We start from the raw sequence: 6,000 nt of genomic DNA, 5'->3' as shown, positions 1-6,000 counted from the left end.
ATTCTTAATCTCAGGAAACAAACTGAGGGTTGCTGGAGTGGTGGGGGGTGGGAGGGATGGGGTGGCTGGGTGATAGACATTGGGGAGGGTATGTGCTATGGTGAGTGCTGTGAATTGTGCAAGACTGTTGAATCACAGATCTGTACTTCTGAAACAAATAATGCAACATATGTTAAGAAAAAAAAGAAGAAGATAGCAGGAGGGGAAGAATGGGGGGAGTAAGTCAGAGGGGGAGACACACCATGAGAGACGATGGACTCTGAAAAACAAACTGAGGGTTCTAGAGGGGAGGAGGGTGGGGGGATGTGTTAGCCCGGTGATGGGTATTGAAGAGGGCACATTCTGCGTGGAGCACTGGGTGTTGTGCGCAAGCAATGAATCATGGAACACTACATCGAGGGCTAATGATGTAATGTATGGTGATTGGCGTAACAATAAAAAAATAAAAAAAGATTGCCTTTGAGATCTTAAGATAAAAGATCCTGAATGTGTATCATTAAAAGTTATAACATTTAGCAAAAGTCATGCTTCCTTTTATGTATCTTTCATCTTAATGATCTGAGTTTGGGCCAAAATGGAGTAATCCTGTCAGAAAAACTGCAAGGGTATGAAAGAACATTTTTGAGAGGATAAAAATTGAGAAATGTGAATTGAAATAAGGACTAGTGAAGTGTTTCAGCTGGGGGTAAAGGAGCCTTTTGAAATCTAGGATGGCAGTGTACCAATACTTGATGGGACAGGTGTTTTTATTTTTTATTTTTTTATTTTTATTTTACTTTTCATCGTGGTAAGTGTACTTTTTAATCCTCATCACCTATTTCACCCATCCCCCCACCCACCTCCTCCCTGGTAACCATCACTTTGTTCTCTATACTTAACAGTCTGTTTCATTATTTGCCCCCTTCTTTTCCCCTTTGCTCCTTTGTTTCTTAAAATCCACATATGACTGAGATCATATGGTATTTGTTTTTCTTTGACTTATTTTGCTTAGCATTACACTCTCTAGCCCTATCTATGTCCTTGCAAATGGTAAGATTTCATTCCTTTTATGGCTGAATAATATTCCGTTGTATATATATACCACAACTTCTTTATCCATTCATCAATGAATACTTGGGCTGCTTTCATAGAATGGGTATTGTAAATAATGCTGCTATAAACATAGGGGTGCACATATCCCTTTGATTTAGTGTTTTTGTATTTTTCTGGTAAATACCCAGTAGTGTGATTCCTGGATCATAGGGTAGTTCTATTTTTAATTTTTTAAGGAACCTCCATACTGTTTTCCACAGTGGCTGCACCAATTTGCATTCCCATCAATAGTGCAGGAGGGTTCCTTTTATTCGACATTCTCATTAACACTTGTTGTTTCTTGTGTTTTTTATTTTAGCCATTCTGACAGGCGGTATCTCATTGTAGTTTTGAGTTGTAGTTCTCTGATGATGAGTGATGGTGAGCATCTTTTCAGGTGTCTGTTGGCCATTTGGATGTCTTCTTTGGAGAAGTGTCTGTTCATGTCTTCTACCCATTTTTAATTGGATTATTTGTTTTTGGGGTGTTGAGTTGTATAAGTTCTTTATGTATTTTGGATACTAACCCTTTAACAGAGATGTCATTTGCAAATACCTTCTCTCATTCAGTAGGTTACCTTTTAGTTTTGTGATGGTTTCCTTTGCTGTGCAGAAGCTTTTTTATTTTGATGTAGTCCTAATAGTTTATTTTTGCTTTCATTTCCCTTGCCTCAGGAGACATATCTAGAAAAATGGTGCTATGGCTAGTGTCAGAGAAATTACTGCCTATGCTCTTTTCAAGGATTTTGATGGTTTCAGATCTCACATTTACATCTTTAATCCATTTTGAGTTTATTTCCATGTATGGTGAAAGAAAGTGGTCTGATTTCATTGTGTTGCATGTGGCTGTCCAGTTTTCCCAACACCATTTGTTGGAGAGACTTTTTTTCGTTATATATTCATATTTCCTTTGTCAAAAATTAATTGGCCATATAATTGTGGGTTTATTTCTGGGTTTTCTATTCTGTTCTATTGATGCTAGTACCATACTGTTTTAATTACCACCACTTTGTATTATAACTTGAAATGTGAAATTGTGATACTTCTAGTTTTGTTTTTCTTTTTCAAGATTGGTTTGGCTATTTGAGGTCTTCTGTGGTTCCATACAAATTTTAGTATTGTTTGTTCTAGTTCTGTGGAAAATGCTGTTGGTATTTTGATTGGGATTGCATTAAATCTGTAGATTGCTTTGGGTATTATAGACATTTTAACAATATTTGTTCTTCCAACCCATGAGCATGGAATGTCTTTCCATTTCTTTGCATCATCTTGAATTTCTTTCATCAGTGTTTTATACGTTATAGAGTACAGATCTTTCACCTCTTTGGTTAAGTTTATTCCTGGGTACATTATTAGTTTTGGTGCAATTGTAAATGGATTTTCTTCTCTCTTTTTAAAAGATGTTGTTTGTTTATTTATTTATTTATTTATTGAGCATGAGTGGGGGGAGGGGCAGAGAGAGGAAGAGAGAGAATCTCAAGCAGGCTCTGCACTGAGCATGGAACCTGATGTGGGGCTCAATCTCACAACCCTGAGATCATGACCTGAGCCTAAATCAAGTGTCAGATGTTTAACTGATGGGGCCACACAGGCACCCCAGGATTGTTTTCTTAATTTAACTTTCTGCTGCTTCATTATTAGTGCACAGGAATAGAAATATATTTCTAGACATTGATTTTATATCCTGTGAAGTGACTGAACTTATTCATCAGCTCTATATAGTATCATGTCATCTGCAAATAGATTTTTTCTTCTTCCTTATCAATTTGGATGCCTTTTATTTGTTTTTGTTGTCTAATTACTGTGGCTAGGACTTTCAGTACTATGTTGAATAAAAGTGGTGAGAGTAGACATACTTGTCTTGTTCCTAACCTTAGAGGAAAAGCTGTTTTACACCATTGAGTATGATGTGAGTTTTTCATAAATGTCCTTTATTATGTTGAGATATGTTCCTTCTAGACCTTCTTTGTAGAAGGTTTTTATCATGAATGGATGTTGTACTTTGTCAGTTGCTCTTTCTGCATCTATTGAAATGATCATATGGTTTTTATCCTTTCTCTTATTGATAAGATGTGTCATGTTGCTTGATTTGCAAATATTAAACCACTCTTTTATCCAGGGAATAAATCCCACTTGATCATGGTGTATGATGTTTTTAATATATTGTTGGATTCGGTTTGCTAATATTTTGTTGAGGATTTTTACATCTATATTCATGAGAGATATTGGCCTGTTCTCCTCTTTTTTTGTAGTGTCTTTATCTGGTTTTGATATCAAGGTGATACTGGCGTCATAGAATGAACTTAGAAGTTTTCTTTCCTAATCAATTTTTTGGAATAGAGAAGAATGGGTATTAACTCTTCTTTAAATGTTTGGTAGAATTGACCTGTGAAGCCATCTGGTCCTGAGCTTTTCTTTTTGGGGAGTTTTTTTGATTACTGATTCAATTTCATTGCTGGTAATTGGTCTGTTCAAATTATCTGTTTCTACCTGCTTTAGTTTTGATGGGGAATTTATCCATTTATTCTAATTTGTTCATTGTTGGCATATAGTTTTTCATAATATTCTGTTATAATTATTCGTATTTCTGTGGTGTTGGTAATTGTTATTTCTCCTCTTTCATTAGTGACCTTGTTTATTTTGGTCATCTCTCTCTCTCCAATGAGTCTAGCTAAAGGTTTATCAATTTTGTTGATCTTTTCAAAGAACCCATTCCTGGTTTCATTGATCTGTTCTTTTTTTGTTTGTTTGTTTTGTTTTTGTTTTTGTTTTTTTTAGTTTCTATATCATTTATTTCTGCTCTAATCTTTATTATTTCCTTCCTTCTGCCAGTTTGGGGTTTGGGGGTTTTGTTCTTCTTTATCTATCTCCTTTAGGTGTAAATTTAGGGTGCTTATTTGAGATTTTTCTTGCTTCTTGAGATAGGCCTGTATTGCTATCAACTTCCCTCTTAGAACCACTTTTGCTGCATCCCAGGGATTTTGGACCAGGGTGTTTTCATTTGCATTTGTTTCCGTGTAATTTTTTACTTCTTCTCTGCTTTCTTTCCAAGTCTTTGGTTATTAACTTCCATGCATTTGTGCTCTTTCCAGATTTTTTCTTGTAGTTGATTTCTAGTTTCATAGTGTTGTGGTCAGAAAACATGCATGGTATTGACTGATTTTTTTTGAATTTGTTGAGACTTGTTTTGTGGCCTAATGTATGATCTATTCTGGAGAATGTTGCTGTGCACTTGGAAAGAATGTGTATGCTACTGTTTGAGGATAGTGTTCTGAATATGTCTGTTTGTTTTAAAGTCTGTTTTGTCTGAGATAAGTGTTGCTACCCTGGCTTTCCTCTGACAGCCATTTACATGATAAATATTTCTCCATTCCCTAACTTTAAATCTGTAGGTATCTTTCAGTCTGAAATGAGTCTCTTGTAGGCAGCATATGGGTCTTGTTGTCACTCTGTCTTTTGATTGGAGTGGTTAGTCCATTTATAATCAGAATAATTATTGATATGTATTCATCACCATTTTGTTACTTGTTTTGTGGTTATTTCTATGGATTTTCTCTGATCCTTCTTTTGCTCTCTTTCATAGTTTGCTTGCTTTCTTTAATGATATACTTGGATTCCTTTCTCTTTATTCTTTGCGTATCTATTACTGGTTTAGATTTATGGTTACCATTCAGTTCATATATAACATCTTCTGCATATAACAGTCTATATGAAGTTGATTGTCACTTAAGTTTGAATTCATTCTTTATTCTTCTCCCCCCTACATTTTGGGTATATAGTGCCATATTTTACATCCTTTCATTTTATGAATCCCTTGACTTTTACAGAAATACTTACTTTTATTTGCTTCATCTTATGGTCTTTTCTTTCCATTCAAAGAGTTCCCTTTAATAATACTTGTAGGGCTGGTTTAGTGGTCATAAACTCCTTTGTTTTTGTTTGTCTGAGAAACTCTTTATCTCTCCTAATATTTTGAATAATAGCCTTTCTGGATAGAGTATTCTTGGCTACAAATTTTTCCCTTCCACCACTGAATATATCATTCCATTCTCTTTTGACCTGCAAAGTTTCTGCTGAAAAATCCATTGATAGCTTTATGGGGTTTCCCTTGTTTGTAACCATCTTCTTTTCTCTTGCTGCTTACATTTTTTTTTCTTTATAACTACTTTTTGCCATTTTATTTATTATGTGTTTTGATGTGGAACTTCTTGGGTTAAATTTTTTGTGGGGGATCTCTGCACTTCCTAGATTTGGATATCTATTTCCAGGCTCAGATTAGGGAAGTTTTCAGCTATTGTTTCTTCAAATAAATTTTCTGTCTTGTTTTCTCTCTCTGCTTCTGAGATCCCTATAATGCAGATGATATGCTTGATTGAGTCGCTGAGTTCCCTGAGACCATTCTCAATTTGCATAATTTTCTTTCCTCTCCTTTGCTCAGCTTGGTTACTTTCCATTACTCTGTCTTACAGGTTGTTAATTCATTCCTCTGATTCATCTACCCTGCTATTTAGTCCATCAAGTGTATTTTTAATTTCATTTATTATATTCTTTATTTCTGATTGGTTGTTTTTTATCTCTGGGCTAAGAGTCTCACTGAAGTCCTCCACTCTTTTCTCAAGTCCAGTGAGTGTCTTTATGATGGTCACTTTAAATTCTATAGGAGGCATTTTACTTATATCCATTTCAGTTAGGTCTCTTGCTGTGTTTGGTCATGTTCTTTCATTTGGGACATATTTCTCTGTCTCCTTATTTTGTCTAACTCTTTGCGTCTGTTTCTGTGTGTTAGGAAAGTCAGCTACTTCTCCTTCTCTTAATGATAATAGCCGTATGAAGAAGAGTTCCTGTAGTCTCCTGCATTGCAGTGTCTCCTTTTCCCCAGGACCTGGCACTTCAGGGATTGTCTCCTATGTGTGTTTCATGTGCTGTGCTG

The 6,000-nt window shown here is 35.4% G+C and overlaps 1 protein-coding gene across 4 annotated transcripts in view; it reads left to right on the top strand.

Moving 5' to 3' along the window:
• Positions 1 to 6,000, top strand: part of NME7 (NME/NM23 family member 7) — a 311,708-nt gene that overhangs the window by 214,973 nt on the left and 90,735 nt on the right. The window lies entirely within an intron of this gene.

The sequence above is a fragment of the Callorhinus ursinus genome, unplaced genomic scaffold (genome assembly GCF_003265705.2).
Source record: "Callorhinus ursinus isolate GAN/ISIS: 27379988/994484 unplaced genomic scaffold, GSC_fseal_2.0 scaffold13, whole genome shotgun sequence".
Classification (NCBI taxonomy): Eukaryota; Metazoa; Chordata; class Mammalia; order Carnivora; family Otariidae; genus Callorhinus; species Callorhinus ursinus.
Note: the sequence above shows the minus strand (reverse complement) of the source record. Positions and strands in the feature narration are given on the sequence as shown.